At 36.4% G+C, this 20609-nt stretch overlaps 1 long non-coding RNA gene across 1 annotated transcript; it reads right to left on the bottom strand.

Annotated features, from left to right (window-relative positions):
* Nucleotides 1-516: 516 nt before the first annotated feature.
* On the bottom strand, nucleotides 517-2761 carry LOC128224865 (uncharacterized). The gene is made up of 3 exons (XR_008259563.1): nucleotides 2653-2761; nucleotides 1939-2009; nucleotides 517-1252 (listed from the first exon to the last, which is right to left on the bottom strand). It is a non-coding gene; the product is annotated as an uncharacterized LOC128224865 (long non-coding RNA).
* Between the last annotated feature and the right edge of the window lie 17848 nt (nucleotides 2762-20609).

Raw genomic sequence — 20609 nt, 5'->3', positions numbered from 1 at the left:
ATTTTTACTTTCATTTCTGTGCCAAGCCCTTTTAAGTGCATTGAGTTTGGAGACTTCACAATATTTCTGGCGTTTAATCCACATATATGGCTTTAAGTTGCCATACAAATTTAAGTCTTCGTTATAAAAAATACTGTATGTCTCCACTTTAACCATAAACACACAATGAGAGGACTATTTAAAGCATTACCATGTGTCAGAATTATAGATCTTTCTTTGCATTTTATTTGTCTAAATGTATTACCAGTCTCTTTAGCAATATCCTTGTGCCTCTTTGAGTACTTGGCTTGACAGCTTGGTTTTAATTACATTGTTTTGAATGTTTTATTTGTACACAACAATGATGATGATGATGATGATGACACTATGCTATGCCAAAACCTCAACACATTTTCTTCAAACAAAAAAGGACAGTCATTCAGAATAACTTTTATTACATCATTTGAGAAAATAAACTCATACAATCAACGAAATAAACATGCATCTGTAAAATCACAAGTCATGTTACGTGTTCGTTAAATTTAACTTAATAAAGAAAATAAATTGTGGTTGCAGTAAGCAATGCGCATCACTTCTAATAAACATTCCAACAGACTGAAAAATAAATCAACACAAATGGAAAAACTGTTTGCAAGTCAGCTAGTATCTTATTTTATGCCTTATCCGATTGCTATGGAAGCTTACAAGATCACTCTTAAGTCTGTTGCCTAAGTAGAAACAAGTATGGACATCCTTTTCCTGAGGTCAAGAGAAAGTATCTTGGAGGTCTTGAACTCACAACCTTGAATTTGAGGCTTATCCTCTAGACCACTTTCACCTTTTCACAAGAGCCCAGTTTACAATATGGCATTTGCAAGGATGTGCCCTATTAACGGAATTTCTGAAGACTTAAAAATTGAACTGAACAAAATAGTTTATTTGGTCTGCCGATGCCATCTGTTTCTGTTTTTGTAGTTATCTTCCCTCGGAAAACCACTTTAAGCGTAGATATATCCTTTACCATATTACCCTTTTAAAATATATGTTCGGATTTATTTAATAATCACGGACCAACAGATGTCTTTTATCTTCAACTTCACATCAGTATGTAAGTCATCAAATATTCGAGATGACAAGATGTTCCACTGAATGCTTTGTTTCCATCTTGCACTCATTTTTCAAGGTAGGCGTTGCAGTTGTGTTAGATGATTTCCATGCATTGCAGGTCAATCCTCATACAATGGCATTTTTGATTACATTCGGATTCCAGTGCCTGAAATAGAAAACAGAAAATACAACAATAATAGGAATTATATTTTCAGATCAATTATTTTAAAAGCCGGTACAACAACAGAAAAGTATTCACAAAACATTAAGTGCAACACCAATTTAAAGCTGCATCCTCACAGTTTTACTGTTCTGACACCTTTTTTATGTTTACCTTTAAACGAGCCAATTGGCAATTATTGTGCAAATGTATGGAAACCAGTGATATTAGACTGCTGACATAATATCAGATCACAGTCTTTCATATACAAGTTTGAAAATTTGGTAAAAATTCCTCCAACTAGTCATATAAGGTCACACATAATTGAACAGATTTCAATTGTTTGGAAAATATTTTTTTGCTATTGCTTTAAGCCATATAATGAATTATATGTGTAAATTTAATTTAATTACTCCTTTGGGCTTTTGAAGAATGACCAAGAAGAACTGTCAATCTGTGAGAGAGCAGCTTTTAGCTCTGGACTACTGGTAAATTAAAAAATATGAAATGAAATTGTTATCATGTTTTAATTTATCTACAAATTGTAGATAAATTGTAACAATGTTGATATTTTAATACTGTCAATCCTTGTTGGTTAATTGTACAAACATGCAGGTACTTTTGGGCTTAAACCAATAGGATACTTGACTGTTAAATTATTGTCCGAATTTCGAAAATAGCACAACCATTACCTCATCTGCCTTTTTTCATTAGAAGAAGCCGGGAATCAGAGTCAGCTGTACCCCTGGTACCATACTCTTCTCTGAAAATGACAATAAGATTAAAATTTAAATGTCTGCATTTCATTGGCACAGTAAAAATGTCAGCATTTATCAATGTTTCTGCATCACTACCACTGGTGGATATCATAGAATTTAGTCTTGAAAGAAATGTGTGCTGGTTTATGCATTCAAACTCATTTTGTTAAACCAATAGAATGAAGATCTAATTTATTTAGAGAACTATATTAGTGAGCAGGCCGAGGCATTCAATTGTGCCATTACATTAAGTTGTTCGATACCAACACTCATGGACATTTAAACCATACATCCTTGGTTAAAAGAATGTAAACTTTAATTATAATAATTAAAATTAATGATATGAAATGTATGAGATAAATACACTGAGAAAGAAAGTCGAACCAATTATCGATCTAAGTAAAGTCAGATTCAGACTTATTTGTTATTAAAACAAAATCAAATAGAGTATTTGTTTTCTTATTTTTTGCCACTGATCACTGGAGCTTCAAAATTGTTATTTACTATATTAGAATCTGTCAAATGAAAGAAGACTTTACCCCACCCACTAAGAATTAATGACATTTCCAATTAGTTTCTCATTAGGGCTCTTTTAAAACTATTTTTATATTCTATTAAAATACAATAAGTATAAAAAATAACACTTACACACAAATAAGTGGTAAAAGTTCGCTCCTCATTCTGTCTTTGGACTAACATATCTCTTGGTTGTTTGAACATCTTCTTGGTCGGCCATGATGGACTATTTTCTTACGACCCGTATTATATCCGAGGCCATATCTTGATACTAGCCGAGGAGTTCCGATTGCTTCGACAAATGGCACATAATCAAGAAAAAAAAATCCTTCGTTCACTGTGTGAGAGTGCAGCTTTAAAGAATGTACAACAATTATATATTTGGCGTTTCTTGTCTATTCAGTAACATTTATTTAGTTTCTTTACATTATTCAAAACAAATTTTCAGTCGGCAATCATTTCATCGCCAAGGAAAAATATACATCAATATAACAGAAATTGTGTGCTTTTCCTTTGATCATTTAATTACTGTCAATAAACGTAGGTTCTTGGCAGCTTACCTACGAACTCATCGAAGCCACTCAACGTCTGGGAAACAACATTAGCGACAATCTCCGTCATCAGCGTTTGGTCATCGCACCCGTTGATTTGCGTTGCAATTTGAAATCTCTTAAAATACGTCGTCCTGCGCCAACCAGAACATCACATCCTCGTCACATTTCAAGATAAATATTTTTTGCAATCGTGTGAGAGTGCAGCTTTAAACGTTGTAAAAAATTACAGATTTGGCATTTCTTGTCTATTCAGTAACATTTTTTTTAGTTTCTTTAGATGATTCAAACCTTTTGAAAGCACCATCAATATCCGTGATCATAAAACGGCCCGAGTATTAGTCGGTTATGCTAGACAAGAAAGGAGTATATCGAAATGACACATTTCAAGATAAATAATTTTTGCAATCGTGTGAGAGTGCAGCTTTAAAGGATGTAAAAAATACATATTTGTCATTTCTTGTCTATTCAGTAACATTTTTTTAGTTTCTTTAGATAGTTCAAACCTTTTGAAAGCACCATCAATGTCCGTCATCGTACACGTCGTCCCCGTTGATTTGTGTTCAATTTCAAATCTCGTAAACTACGACATCCTGCGCCAAAGGGAACGTCATATCCTCATCACTGTAGTAGTGGTTCATGTTATACAAGAAATGTTTATATCGAAATGTTCCACAAATAGCACATATCAAGAAAAAAAAATTCCTTCGTTTACTGTTCGAGAATGCAGCTTTAAAGATTGTACAACAATTATATATTTGGCGTTTCTTGTCTATTCAGTAACATTTATTTAGTTTCTTTAGATTATTCTCGACCATTTTAAAACAATAATTTTAGTCAGTAATCATTTCATCGCCAAGAAAAAGAAAATGACACATTTCAAGATAAATATTTTTTGCAATCGCGTGAGAGTGCAGCTTTAAAGGATGTAAAAAATACATATTTGGCATTTCTTGTCTATTCAGTAGCATTTTTTTTAGTTTCTTTAGATAATTCAAACCTTTTGAAAGCACAATCAATGTCCGTCATCATTAAACGGCCCGAGTTTGTACCTCGTCCCCGTTGATTTGTGTTCAATTTCAAATCTCGTAAACTACGACATCCTGCGCCAAACGGAACGTCATATCCTCATCACTGTAGTAGTGGTTCATGTTATACAAGAAATGTTTATATCGAAAGGTTCCACAAATGGCACATAATGAAGAAAAGAAAAATTCCTTCGTTCACTGTGTGAGAGTGCAGCTTTAAATACGGTACAACAATTATATATTTGGCGTTTCTTTAGGTTCTTGGCAGCTTACCTACGAACTCATCGAAGCCATTCAGCGTCTGGGAAACAAAATAAAAGAGGATCCGCAATGTCCGTCATCAGCGTTTGGTCATCGCACCCATTGATTTGCGTTCCCAATTGAATTCTCGTTAACTACGTCGTCCTGCGCCAATTGGAACATCACATCCTCGTCACTGTATTAGTCGGTTATGCTAGACAAGAAAGGAGTATATCGAAATGACACATTTCAAGATAAATATATTATGCAATAGTGTGAGAGTGCAGCATTTAACGTTGTAAAATATTACAGATTTGGCATTTCTTGTCTATTCAGTAACATTCTTTTAGTTTTTTTAGATAGTTCAAACCTTTTGAAAGCACCATCAATGTCCGTCATCATTAAACGGCATGACTTTGGACGTCGTCCGCGTTGATTTGCGTTCCCATTTGAATTCTGGTTAACTACGTCGTCCTGCGCCAACTGGAACATCACATCCTCTTCACTGTATTAGTCGGTTATGCTAGACAAGAAAGGAGTATATCGAAATGACACATTTCAAGATAAATAATTTTTGCAATCGTGTGAGAGTGCAGCTTTAAAGGATGTAAAAAATACATATTTGGCATTTCTTGTCTATTCAGTAACATTTTTTTTTAGTTTCTTTAGATAGTTCAAACCTTTTGAAAGCACCATCAATGTCCGTGATCATTAAACGGCCCGTGTTTGTACGTCGTCCCCGTTGATTTGTGTTCAATTTCAAATCTCGTAAACTACGACATCCTGCGCCAAACGGAACGTCATATCCTCATCACTGTAGTAGTGGTTCATGTTATACAAGAAATGTTTATATCGAAAGGCACATATCAAGGAAAGAAAAATTCCTATGTTCACTGTGTGAGAGTGCAGCTTTAAAGATTGTACAACAATTATATATGTTGCGTTTCTTGTCTATTCAGTAACATATTTTTTAGTTTCTTTAGATAATTCAAATCGTTTGAAAGCACCATCGATGTCCGTCATCATTTAACGACCCAAGTTTTTAAGTCGTCCCCGTTGATTTGTGTTCAATTTAAATCTCGTAAACTACGACATCCTGCGCCAAACGGAATGTCATATCCTCATCTCTGTAGTAGTGGTTTTTCGTTAACAACGTGGTCCTACGCCAACCGGAACATCACATCCTCATCACTGTAGTAGTCCGTCATGCTAGACAACAAAGGAGTATAATCGAAATGGCACATTTCAAGATAAATATTTTTTGCAATGGTGTGAGAGTGCAGTTTTAAACGTTGTAAAATGTTACAGATTTGGCATTTCTTGTCTATTCAGTAACATTTGTTTTTTTAGTTTCTTTAGATAATTCAAACCTATTGAAAGCTCCATCATCATAAAACGGCCCGAGTTTGTACGTCGTCCCCGTTGATTTGTGTTCAATTTCAAATCTCGTAAACTACAACTTCCTGCAACGGAACGTCATATCCTCATCACTGTAGTAGTGATTCATGTTATACAAGAAATGTTTATATCGAAAGGTTCCACAAATGGCACATAATCAGGAAAGAAATATTCCTTCGTTAACTGTGTGAGAGTGCAGCTTTAAAGATTGTACAACAATTATATATTTGGCGTTTCTTGTCTATTCAGTAACATTTATTTAGTTTCTTTAGATTATTCTCGACCTTTTTAAAAGAATAATTTTAGTCAGCAATCATTTAATCGCCAAGAAAAAGATTTACATCAATATAAAATGTGTGCTTTGCTTTGACCATCTAAATACTGTCAATAAACGTAGGTTCTTGGCAGCTTACCTACGAACTCATCGAAGCCATTAAGCGTCTGGGAAAGAAAATAAAAGAGGATCCGCAATGTCCGTCATCAGCGTTTGGTCATCGAACCCATTGATTTGCGTTCCCATTTGAATTCTCGTTTACTACGTCGTCCTGCGCCAACTGGAACATCACATCCTCGTCACTGTAGTAGTCGGTTATGCTAGACAAGAAAGGAGTATATCGAAATGACACATTTCAAGATAAATAATTTTTGCAATCGTGTGAGAGTGCAGCTTTAAAGGATGTAACAAATACATATTTGGCATTTCTTGTCTATTCAGTAACATTCTTTTAGTTTCTTTAGATAGTTCAAACCTTTTGAAAGCACCATCAATGTCCGTCATCATTAAACTGCCCGAGTTTGTACGTCGTCCCTGTTGATTTGTGTTTAATTTCAAATCTCGTAAACTACGACATCCTGCGCCAAACGGAACGTCATATCCTCATCACTGTAGTAGTGGTTCATGTTATAGAAGAAAGGTTTCACAAATGGCACATACTCAAGAAAAGAAAAATTCCTTCGTTCACTGTGTGAGAGTGCAGCTTTAAAGACTGTACAACAATTATATATTTGGCGTTTCTTTAGGTTCTTGGCAGCTTACCTACGAACTCATCGAAGCCATTCAGCGTCTGGGAAACAAAATAAAAGAGGATCCGCAATGTCTGTCATCAGCGTTTGGTCATCGCACCCATTGATTTGAGTTCCAAATTGAATTCTCGTTAACTACTTCGTCCTGCGCCAACTGGAACATCACATCCTCGTCACTGTATTAGTCGGTTATGCTAGACAAGAAAGGAGTATATCGAAATGACACATTTCAAGATGAATATTTTTTGCAATCGTGTGAGAGTGCAGCTTTAAAGGATGTAAAAAATACATATTTGGCATTTCTTGTCTATTCAGTAACATTCTTTTAGTTTTTTTAGATAGTTCAAACCTTTTGAAAGCACCATCAATGTCCGTCATCATTAAACTGCCCGAGTTTGTACGTCGTCCCCGTTGATTTGTGTTCAATTTCAAATCTCGTAATCTACGACATTCTGCGCCAAACGGAACGTCATATCCTCATCTCTGTAGTAGTGTTTTTTCGTTAACTACGTCGTCCTACGCCAACCGGAACATCACATCCTCGTCACTGTAGTAGTCGGTCATGCTAGACAACAAAGGAGCATAATCGAAATGACACATATTCAAAACCTTATCAAAACAATTTTTCTGTCGGCAATCATTTCATCGCCAAGGAAAGATTTACTTCAATATAACAGAAATTGTGTGCTTTTCTTTTGATAATTTAATTACTGTCAATAAACATAGGTTCTTGGCAGCTTACCTACGAACTCATCGAAGCCACTCAGCGTCTGGGAAACAACATTAGCGACAATGTCCGTCATCAGCGTTTGGTCATCGCACCCGTTGATTTGCGTTGCTATTTGAAATCTCGTAAAATACGTCGTCCTGCGCCAACCGGAACATCACATCCTCGTCACTGTAGTAGTCGGTCATGCTAGACAACAAAGGAGTATAATCAAAAAGGCACATTTCAAGATCAATAATTTTTGCAATCATGTGAGCGTGCAGCTTTAAACGTTGTAAATTGTTACGGATTTGGCATTTCTTGTCTATTAAGTAACATTCTTTTAGTTTCTTTAGATAGTTCAAACCTTTTGAAAGCACCATCATCATAAAACGGCCCGAGTTTGTACGTCGTCCCCGTTGATTTGTGTTCAATTTCAAATCTCGTAAACTACGACATCCTGCGCCAAACGGAACGTCATATCCTCATCACTGTAGTAGTGGTTCATGTTATACAAGAAACGTTTATAACGAAAGCTTCCACAAATGGCACATAATCAAGAAAAAAAATTCCTTCGTTCACTGTGTGAGAGTGCAGCTTTAAAGAATGTACAACAATTATATATTTGGCGTTTCTTGTCTATTCAGTAACATTTATTTAGTTTCTTTACATTATTCAAAACAAATTTTCAGTCGGCAATCATTTCATCGCCAAGGAAAAATATACATCAATATAATATAAATTGTGTGCTTTTCCTTTGACCATTTAATTACTGTCAATAAACGTAGGTTCTTGGCAGCTTACCTACGAACTCTTCGAAGCCATTTAGCGTCTGGGAAACAAAATAAAAGAGGATCCGCAATGTCCATCATCAGCGTTTGGTCATCACAGCCGTTGATTTGCGTTGCAATTTGAAATCTCGTGAAATACGTCGTCCTGCGCCAACCGGAACATCACATCCTCGTCACTGTATTAGTGTATTCGTAAGAAAGGAGTATATCGAAATGACCATTTCAAGATAAATATTTTTTGCAATCGTGTGAGAGTGCAGCTTTAAAGGATGTAAAAAAAATACATATTTGGCATTTCTTCTCTATTCAGTAACATTTTTTTAGTTTCTTTAGATAATTCAAACCTTTTGAAAACACCATCAATGTCCGTCATCATTAAACGGCCCGAGTTTGTACGTCGTCCCCGTTGATTTGTGTTCAATATCAAATCTCATAAACTACGACATCCTGCGCCAAACGGAACGTCTTATCCTCATTACTGTTTTAGTGGTTCATGTTATACAAGATATGTTTATATGGAAAGGTTCCACAAATGGCACATATCAAGAAAAGAAAATTTCCTTCGTTCACTGTGTGAGAGTGTAGCTATAAAGATTGTACAAAAATTATATATATGGCGTTTCTTGTCTATTCAGTAACATTTATTTAGTTTCGTTAGATTATTGAAAACCTTATCAAAACAATTTTTCTGTCGGCAATCATTTCATCGCCAAGGAAAGATTTACATCAATATAACAGAAATTGTGTGCTTTTCCTTTGATCATTTAATTACTGTCAATAAACATAGGTTCTTGGCAGCTTACCTACGAACTCATCGAAGCCACTCAACGTCTGGGAAACAACATTAGCGACAATCTCCGTCATCAGCGTTTGGTCATCGCACCCGTTGATTTGCGTTGCAATTTGAAATCTCTTAAAATACGTCGTCCTGCGCCAACCGGAACATCACATCCTCGTCACATTTCAAGATAAATATTTTTTGCAATCGTGTGAGAGTGCAGCTTTAAACGTTGTAAAAAATTACAGATTTGGCATTTCTTGTCTATTCAGTAACATTTTTTTTAGTTTCTTTAGATGATTCAAACCTTTTGAAAGCACCATCAATATCCGTGATCATAAAACGGCCCGAGTATTAGTCGGTTATGCTAGACAAGAAAGGAGTATATCGAAATGACACATTTCAAGATAAATAATTTTTGCAATCGTGTGAGAGTGCAGCTTTAAAGGATGTAAAAAATACATATTTGTCATTTCTTGTCTATTCAGTAACATTTTTTTAGTTTCTTTAGATAGTTCAAACCTTTTGAAAGCACCATCAATGTCCGTCATCGTACACGTCGTCCCCGTTGATTTGTGTTCAATTTCAAATCTCGTAAACTACGACATCCTGCGCCAAACGGAACGTCATATCCTCATCACTGTAGTAGTGGTTCATGTTATAGAAGAAAGGTTTCACAAATGGCACATACTCAAGAAAAGAAAAATTCCTTCGTTCACTGTGTGAGAGTGCAGCTTTAAAGACTGTACAACAATTATATATTTGGCGTTTCTTTAGGTTCTTGGCAGCTTACCTACGAACTCATCGAAGCCATTCAGCGTCTGGGAAACAACATTAGCGACAATCTCCGTCATCAGCGTTTGGTCATCGCACCCGTTGATTTGCGTTGCAATTTGAAATCTCTTAAAATACGTCGTCCTGCCCCAACCGGAACATCACATCCTCGTCACATTTCAAGATAAATATTTTTTGCAATCGTGTGAGAGTGCAGCTTTAAACGTTGTAAAAAATTACAGATTTGGCATTTCTTGTCTATTCAGTAACATTCTTTTAGTTTCTTTAGATAGTTCAAACCTTTTGAAAGCACCATCAATGTCCGTCATCATTAAACTGCCCGAGTTTGTACGTCGTCCCTGTTGATTTGTGTTTAATTTCAAATCTCGTAAACTACGACATCCTGCGCCAAACGGAACGTCATATCCTCATCACTGTAGTAGTGGTTCATGTTATAGAAGAAAGGTTTCACAAATGGCACATACTCAAGAAAAGAAAAATTCCTTCGTTCACTGTGTGAGAGTGAAGCTTTAAAGACTGTACAACAATTATATATTTGGCGTTTCTTTAGGTTCTTGGCAGCTTACCTACGAACTCATCGAAGCCATTCAGCGTCTGGGAAACAAAATAAAAGAGGATCCGCAATGTCTGTCATCAGCGTTTGGTCATCGCACCCATTGATTTGCGTTCCAAATTGAATTCTCGTTAACTACTTCGTCCTGCGCCAACTGGAACATCACATCCTCGTCACTGTATTAGTCGGTTATGCTAGACAAGAAAGGAGTATATCGAAATGACACATTTCAAGATGAATAATTTTTGCAATCGTGTGAGAGTGCAGCTTTAAAGGATGTAAAAAATACATATTTGGCATTTCTTGTCTATTCAGTAACATTCTTTTAGTTTTTTTAGATAGTTCAAACCTTTTGAAAGCACCATCAATGTCCGTCATCATTAAACTGCCCGAGTTTGTACGTCGTCCCCGTTGATTTGTGTTCAATTTCAAATCTCGTAATCTACGACATTCTGCGCCAAACGGAACGTCATATCCTCATCTCTGTAGTAGTGTTTTTTCGTTAACTACGTCGTCCTACGCCAACCGGAACATCACATCCTCGTCACTGTAGTAGTCGGTCATGCTAGACAACAAAGGAGCATAATCGAAATGACACATATTCAAAACCTTATCAAAACAATTTTTCTGTCGGCAATCATTTCATCGCCAAGGAAAGATTTACATCAATATAACAGAAATTGTGTGCTTTTCTTTTGATAATTTAATTACTGTCAATAAACATAGGTTCTTGGCAGCTTACCTACGAACTCATCGAAGCCACTCAGCGTCTGGGAAACAACATTAGCGACAATGTCCGTCATCAGCGTTTGGTCATCGCACCCGTTGATTTGCGTTGCTATTTGAAATCTCGTAAAATACGTCGTCCTGCGCCAACCGGAACATCACATCCTCGTCACTGTAGTAGTCGGTCATGCTAGACAACAAAGGAGTATAATCAAAAAGGCACATTTCAAGATCAATAATTTTTGCAATCATGTGAGCGTGCAGCTTTAAACGTTGTAAATTGTTACGGATTTGGCATTTCTTGTCTATTCAGTAACATTCTTTTAGTTTCTTTAGATAGTTCAAACCTTTTGAAAGCACCATCATCATAAAACGGCCCGAGTTTGTACGTCGTCCCCGTTGATTTGTGTTCAATTTCAAATCTCGTAAACTACGACATCCTGCGCCAAACGGAACGTCATATCCTCCTCACTGTAGTAGTGGTTCATGTTATACAAGAACCGTTTATAACGAAAGCTTCCACAAATGGCACATAATCAAGAAAAAAAAATCCTTCGTTCACTGTGTGAGAGTGCAGCTTTAAAGAATGTACAACAATTATATATTTGGCGTTTCTTGTCTATTCAGTAACATTTATTTAGTTTCTTTACATTATTCAAAACAAATTTTCAGTCGGCAATCATTTCATCGCCAAGGAAAAATATACATCAATATAATATAAATTGTGTGCTTTTCCTTTGACCATTTAATTACTGTCAATAAACGTAGGTTCTTGGCAGCTTACCTACGAACTCTTCGAAGCCATTTAGCGTCTGGGAAACAAAATAAAAGAGGATCCGCAATGTCCATCATCAGCGTTTGGTCATCACAGCCGTTGATTTGCGTTGCAATTTGAAATCTCGTGAAATACGTCGTCCTGCGCCAACCGGAACATCACATCCTCGTCACTGTATTAGTGTATTCGTAAGAAAGGAGTATATCGAAATGACCATTTCAAGATAAATATTTTTTGCAATCGTGTGAGAGTGCAGCTTTAAAGGATGTAAAAAAAATACATATTTGGCATTTCTTCTCTATTCAGTAACATTTTTTTAGTTTCTTTAGATAATTCAAACCTTTTGAAAACACCATCAATGTCCGTCATCATTAAACGGCCCGAGTTTGTACGTCGTCCCCGTTGATTTGTGTTCAATATCAAATCTCATAAACTACGACATCCTGCGCCAAACGGAACGTCTTATCCTCATTACTGTTTTAGTGGTTCATGTTATACAAGATATGTTTATATGGAAAGGTTCCACAAATGGCACATATCAAGAAAAGAAAATTTCCTTCGTTCACTGTGTGAGAGTGTAGCTATAAAGATTGTACAACAATTATATATATGGCGTTTCTTGTCTATTCAGTAACATTTATTTAGTTTCGTTAGATTATTGAAAACCTTATCAAAACAATTTTTCTGTCGGCAATCATTTCATCGCCAAGGAAAGATTTACATCAATATAACAGAAATTGTGTGCTTTTCCTTTGATCATTTAATTACTGTCAATAAACATAGGTTCTTGGCAGCTTACCTACGAACTCATCGAAGCCACACAACGTCTGGGAAACAACATTAGCGACAATCTCCGTCATCAGCGTTTGGTCATCGCACCCGTTGATTTGCGTTGCAATTTGAAATCTCTTAAAATACGTCGTCCTGCGCCAACCGGAACATCACATCCTCGTCACATTTCAAGATAAATATTTTTGCAATCGTGTGAGAGTGCAGCTTTAAACGTTGTAAAAAATTACAGATTTGGCATTTCTTGTCTATTCAGTAACATTTTTTTTAGTTTCTTTAGATGATTCAAACCTTTTGAAAGCACCATCAATATCCGTGATCATAAAACGGCCCGAGTATTAGTCGGTTATGCTAGACAAGAAAGGAGTATATCGAAATGACACATTTCAAGATAAATAATTTTTGCAATCGTGTGAGAGTGCAGCTTTAAAGGATGTAAAAAATACATATTTGTCATTTCTTGTCTATTCAGTAACATTTTTTTAGTTTCTTTAGATAGTTCAAACCTTTTGAAAGCACCATCAATGTCCGTCATCGTACACGTCGTCCCCGTTGATTTGTGTTCAATTTCAAATCTCGTAAACTACGACATCCTGCGCCAAACGGAACGTCATATCCTCATCACTGTAGTAGTGGTTCATGTTATACAAGAAATGTTTATATCGAAAGGTTCCACAAATGGCACATAATCAAGAAAAGAAAAATTCCTTCGTTCACTGTGTGAGAGTGCAGCTTTAAAGACTGTACAACAATTATATATTTGGCGTTTCTTTAGGTTCTTGGCAGCTTACCTACGAACTCATCGAAGCCATTCAGCGTCTGGGAAACAAAATAAAAGAGGATCCGCAATGTCCGTCATCAGCGTTTGGTCATCGCACCCATTGATTTGCGTTCCCAATTGAATTCTCGTTAACTACGTCGTCCTGCGCCAATTGGAACATCACATCCTCGTCACTGTATTAGTCGGTTATGCTAGACAAGAAAGGAGTATATCGAAATGACACATTTCAAGATAAATATATTATGCAATAGTGTGAGAGTGCAGCATTTAACGTTGTAAAATATTACAGATTTGGCATTTCTTGTCTATTCAGTAACATTCTTTTAGTTTTTTTAGGTAGTTCAAACCTTTTGAAAGCACCATCAATGTCCGTCATCATTAAACGGCATGACTTTGGACGTCGTCCGCGTTGATTTGCGTTCCCATTTGAATTCTGGTTAACTACGTCGTCCTGCGCCAACTGGAACATCACATCCTCTTCACTGTATTAGTCGGTTATGCTAGACAAGAAAGGAGTATATCGAAATGACACATTTCAAGATAAATAATTTTTGCAATCGTGTGAGAGTGCAGCTTTAAAGGATGTAAAAAATACATATTTGGCATTTCTTGTCTATTCAGTAACATTTTTTTTTAGTTTCTTTTGATAGTTCAAACCTTTTGAAAGCACCATCAATGTCCGTGATCATTAAACGGCCCGTGTTTGTACGTCGTTCCCGTTGATTTGTGTTCAATTTCAAATCTCGTAAACTACGACATCCTGCGCCAAACGGAACGTCATATCCTCATCACTGTAGTAGTGGTTCATGTTATACAAGAAATGTTTATATCGAAAGGCACATATCAAGGAAAGAAAAATTCCTATGTTCACTGTGTGAGAGTGCAGCTTTAAAGATTGTACAACAATTATATATGTTGCGTTTCTTGTCTATTCAGTAACATATTTTTTAGTTTCTTTAGATAATTCAAATCGTTTGAAAGCACCATCGATGTCCGTCATCATTTAACGACCCAAGTTTTTAAGTCGTCCCCGTTGATTTGTGTTCAATTTAAATCTCGTAAACTACGACATCCTGCGCCAAACGGAATGTCATATCCTCATCTCTGTAGTAGTGGTTTTTCGTTAACAACGTGGTCCTACGCCAACCGGAACATCACATCCTCATCACTGTAGTAGTCCGTCATGCTAGACAACAAAGGAGTATAATCGAAATGGCACATTTCAAGATAAATATTTTTTGCAATGGTGTGAGAGTGCAGTTTTAAACGTTGTAAAATGTTACAGATTTGGCATTTCTTGTCTATTCAGTAACATTTGTTTTTTTAGTTTCTTTAGATAATTCAAACCTATTGAAAGCTCCATCATCATAAAACGGCCCGAGTTTGTACGTCGTCCCCGTTGATTTGTGTTCAATTTCAAATCTCGTAAACTACAACTTCCTGCAACGGAACGTCATATCCTCATCACTGTAGTAGTGATTCATGTTATACAAGAAATGTTTATATCGAAAGGTTCCACAAATGGCACATAATCAGGAAAGAAATATTCCTTCGTTAACTGTGTGAGAGTGCAGCTTTAAAGATTGTACAACAATTATATATTTGGCGTTTCTTGTCTATTCAGTAACATTTATTTAGTTTCTTTAGATTATTCTCGACCTTTTTAAAAGAATAATTTTAGTCAGCAATCATTTAATCGCCAAGAAAAAGATTTACATCAATATAAAATGTGTGCTTTGCTTTGACCATCTAAATACTGTCAATAAACGTAGGTTCTTGGCAGCTTACCTACGAACTCATCGAAGCCATTAAGCGTCTGGGAAAGAAAATAAAAGAGGATCCGCAATGTCCGTCATCAGCGTTTGGTCATCGAACCCATTGATTTGCGTTCCCATTTGAATTCTCGTTTACTACGTCGTCCTGCGCCAACTGGAACATCACATCCTCGTCACTGTAGTAGTCGGTTATGCTAGACAAGAAAGGAGTATATCGAAATGACACATTTCAAGATAAATAATTTTTGCAATCGTGTGAGAGTGCAGCTTTAAAGGATGTAACAAATACATATTTGGCATTTCTTGTCTATTCAGTAACATTCTTTTAGTTTCTTTAGATAGTTCAAACCTTTTGAAAGCACCATCAATGTCCGTCATCATTAAACTGCCCGAGTTTGTACGTCGTCCTCGTTGATTTGTGTTTAATTTCAAATCTCGTAAACTACGACATCCTGCGCCAAACGGAACGTCATATCCTCATCACTGTAGTAGTGGTTCATGTTATAGAAGAAAGGTTTCACAAATGGCACATACTCAAGAAAAGAAAAATTCCTTCGTTCACTGTGTGAGAGTGCAGCTTTAAAGACTGTACAACAATTATATATTTGGCGTTTCTTTAGGTTCTTGGCAGCTTACCTACGAACTCATCGAAGCCATTCAGCGTCTGGGAAACAACATTAGCGACAATCTCCGTCATCAGCGTTTGGTCATCGCACACGTTGATTTGCGTTGCAATTTGAAATCTCTTAATATACGTCGTCCTGCGCCAACCGGAACATCACATCCTCGTCACATTTCAAGATAAATATTTTTTGCAATCGTGTGAGAGTGCAGCTTTAAACGTTGTAAAAAATTACAGATTTGGCATTTCTTGTCTATTCAGTAACATTCTTTTAGTTTCTTTAGATAGTTCAAACCTTTTGAAAGCACCATCAATGTCCGTCATCATTAAACTGCCCGAGTTTGTACGTCGTCCCTGTTGATTTGTGTTTAATTTCAAATCTCGTAAACTACGACATCCTGCGCCAAACGGAACGTCATATCCTCATCACTGTAGTAGTGGTTCATGTTATAGAAGAAAGGTTTCACAAATGGCACATACTCAAGAAAAGAAAAATTCCTTCGTTCACTGTGTGAAAGTGCAGCTTTAAAGACTGTACAACAATTATATATTTGGCGTTTCTTTAGGTTCTTGGCAGCTTACCTACGAACTCATCGAAGCCATTCAGCGTCTGGGAAACAAAATAAAAGAGGATCCGCAATGTCTGTCATCAGCGTTTGGTCATCGCACCCATTGATTTGCGTTCCAAATTGAATTCTCGTTAACTACTTCGTCCTGCGCCAACTGGAACATCACATCCTCGTCACTGTATTAGTCGGTTATGCTAGACAAGAAAGGAGTATATCGAAATGACACATTTCAAGATGAATAATTTTTGCAATCGTGTGAGAGTGCAGCTTTAAAGGATGTAAAAAATACATATTTGGCATTTCTTGTCTATTCAGTAACATTCTTTTAGTTTTTTTAGATAGTTCAAACCTTTTGAAAGCACCATCAATGTCCGTCATCATTAAACTGCCCGAGTTTGTACGTCGTCCCCGTTGATTTGTGTTCAATTTCAAATCTCGTAATCTACGACATTCTGCGCCAAACGGAACGTCATATCCTCATCTCTGTAGTAGTGTTTTTTCGTTAACTACGTCGTCCTACGCCAACCGGAACATCACATCCTCGTCACTGTAGTAGTCGGTCATGCTAGACAACAAAGGAGCATAATCGAAATGACACATATTCAAAACCTTATCAAAACAATTTTTCTGTCGGCAATCATTTCATCGCCAAGGAAAGATTTACATCAATATAACAGAAATTGTGTGCTTTTCTTTTGATAATTTAATTACTGTCAATAAACATAGGTTCTTGGCAGCTTACCTACGAACTCATCGAAGCCACTCAGCGTCTGGGAAACAACATTAGCGACAATGTCCGTCATCAGCGTTTGGTCATCGCACCCGTTGATTTGCGTTGCTATTTGAAATCTCGTAAAATACGTCGTCCTGCGCCAACCGGAACATCACATCCTCGTCACTGTAGTAGTCGGTCATGCTAGACAACAAAGGAGTATAATCAAAAAGGCACATTTCAAGATCAATAATTTTTGCAATCATGTGAGCGTGCAGCTTTAAACGTTGTAAATTGTTACGGATTTGGCATTTCTTGTCTATTCAGTAACATTCTTTTAGTTTCTTTAGATAGTTCAAACCTTTTGAAAGCACCATCATCATAAAACGGCCCGAGTTTGTACGTCGTCCCCGTTGATTTGTGTTCAATTTCAAATCTCGTAAACTACGACATCCTGCGCCAAACGGAACGTCATATCCTCATCACTGTAGTAGTGGTTCATGTTATACAAGAAACGTTTATAACGAAAGCTTCCACAAATGGCACATAATCAAGAAAAAAAATTCCTTCGTTCACTGTGTGAGAGTGCAGCTTTAAAGAATGTACAACAATTATATATTTGGCGTTTCTTGTCTATTCAGTAACATTTATTTAGTTTCTTTACATTATTCAAAACAAATTTTCAGTCGGCAATCATTTCATCGCCAAGGAAAAATATACATCAATATAATATAAATTGTGTGCTTTTCCTTTGACCATTTAATTACTGTCAATAAACGTAGGTTCTTGGCAGCTTACCTACGAACTCTTCGAAGCCATTTAGCGTCTGGGAAACAAAATAAAAGAGGATCCGCAATGTCCATCATCAGCGTTTGGTCATCACAGCCGTTGATTTGCGTTGCAATTTGAAATCTCGTGAAATACGTCGTCCTGCGCCAACCGGAACATCACATCCTCGTCACTGTATTAGTGTATTCGTAAGAAAGGAGTATATCGAAATGACCATTTCAAGATAAATATTTTTTGCAATCGTGTGAGAGTGCAGCTTTAAAGGATGTAAAAAAAATACATATTTGGCATTTCTTCTCTATTCAGTAACATTTTTTTAGTTTCTTTAGATAATTCAAACCTTTTGAAAACACCATCAATGTCCGTCATCATTAAACGGCCCGAGTTTGTACGTCGTCCCCGTTGATTTGTGTTCAATATCAAATCTCATAAACTACGACATCCTGCGCCAAACGGAACGTCTTATCCTCATTACTGTTTTAGTGGTTCATGTTATACAAGATATGTTTATATGGAAAGGTTCCACAAATGGCACATATCAAGAAAAGAAAATTTCCTTCGTTCACTGTGTGAGAGTGTAGCTATAAAGATTGTACAACAATTATATATATGGCGTTTCTTGTCTATTCAGTAACATTTATTTAGTTTCGTTAGATTATTGAAAACCTTATCAAAACAATTTTTCTGTTGGCAATCATTTCATCGCCAAGGAAAGATTTACATCAATATAACAGAAATTGTGTGCTTTTCCTTTGATCATTTAATTACTGTCAATAAACATAGGTTCTTGGCAGCTTACCTACGAACTCATCGAAGCCACTCAACGTCTGGGAAACAACATTAGCGACAATCTCCGTCATCAGCGTTTGGTCATCGCACCCGTTGATTTGCGTTGCAATTTGAAATCTCTTAAAATACGTCGTCCTGCGCCAACCGGAACATCACATCCTCGTCACATTTCAAGATAAATATTTTTTGCAATCGTGTGAGAGTGCAGCTTTAAACGTTGTAAAAAATTACAGATTTGGCATTTCTTGTCTATTCAGTAACATTTTTTTTAGTTTCTTTAGATGATTCAAACCTTTTGAAAGCACCATCAATATCCGTGATCATAAAACGGCCCGAGTTAATACTAATGTCGGTTATGCTAGACAAGAAAGGAGTATATCGAAATGACACATTTCAAGATAAATAATTTTTGCAATCGTGTGAGAGTGCAGCTTTAAAGGATGTAAAAAATACATATTTGTCATTTCTTGTCTATTCAGTAACATTTTTTTAGTTTCTTTAGATAGTTCAAACCTTTTGAAAGCACCATCAATGTCCGTCATCGTACACGTCGTCCCCGTTGATTTGTGTTCAATTTCAAATCTCGTAAACTACGACATCCTGCGCCAAACGGAACGTCATATCCTCATCACTGTAGTAGTGGTTCATGTTATACAAGAAATGTTTATATCGAAAGGTTCCACAAATGGCACATAATCAAGAAAAGAAAAATTCCTTCGTTCACTGTGTGAGAGTGCAGCTTTAAAGACTGTACAACAATTATATATTTGGCGTTTCTTTAGGTTCTTGGCAGCTTACCTACGAACTCATCGAAGCCATTCAGCGTCTGGGAAACAAAATAAAAGAGGATCCGCAATGTCCGTCATCAGCGTTTGGTCATCGCACCCATTGATTTGCGTTCCCAATTGAATTCTCGTTAACTACGTCGTCCTGCGCCAATTGGAACATCACATCCTCGTCACTGTATTAGTCGGTTATGCTAGACAAGAAAGGAGTATATCGAAATGACACATTTCAAGATAAATATATTATGCAATAGTGTGAGAGTGCAGCATTTAACGTTGTAAAATATTACAGATTTGGCATTTCTTGTCTATTCAGTAACATTTATTTAGTTTCTTTAGATTATTCAAAACCTTATCAAAACAATTTTTCAGTCGGCAATCATTTCATCGCCAAGGAAAGATTTACATCAATATAATACAAAATTGTGTGCCTTTCCTTTGACCATTTAATGACTGTCAATAAACATAGGTTCTTGGCAGCTTACCTACGAACTCTTCGAAGCCATTCAGCGTCTGGGAAACAACATAAGAGACAATGTCCGTCATCAGCGTTTAGTCATGGCACCTGTTGATTTGCGTTGCAATTTGAAATCTCTTAAAATACGTCGTCCTGCGCCAACCGGAACATCACATCCTCTTCACTGTATTAGTCGGTCATGCTAGACAAGAAAGGAGTATATCGAAATGACACATTTCAAGATAAATAATTTTTGCAATCGTGTGAGAGTGCAGCTTTAAAGGATGTAAAAAATACATATTTGGCATTTCTTGTCTATTCAGTAACATTTGTTTTTTAGTTTCTTTAGATAATTCAAACCTTTTGAAAGCTTCATCATCATTAAACGGCCCGAGTTCGTATGTCGTCCCCGTTGATTTGTGTTCAATTTCAAATCTCGTAAACTACGACATCCTGCGCCAAACGGAACGTCATATCCTCATCACTGTAGTAGTGGTTCATGTTATACAAGAAATGTTTATATCGAAAGGTTCCACAAATGGCACATATCAAGAAAAGAAAAATTCCTTCGTTCACTGTTCGAGAGTGCAGCTTTAAAGATTGTACAACAATTATATATTTGGCGTTTCTTGTCTATTCAGAAACATTTATTTAGTT

This window comes from Mya arenaria, chromosome 17 (assembly GCF_026914265.1).
Source record: "Mya arenaria isolate MELC-2E11 chromosome 17, ASM2691426v1".
NCBI lineage: Eukaryota > Metazoa > Mollusca > Bivalvia > Myida > Myidae > Mya > Mya arenaria.
Note: the sequence above shows the minus strand (reverse complement) of the source record. Positions and strands in the feature narration are given on the sequence as shown.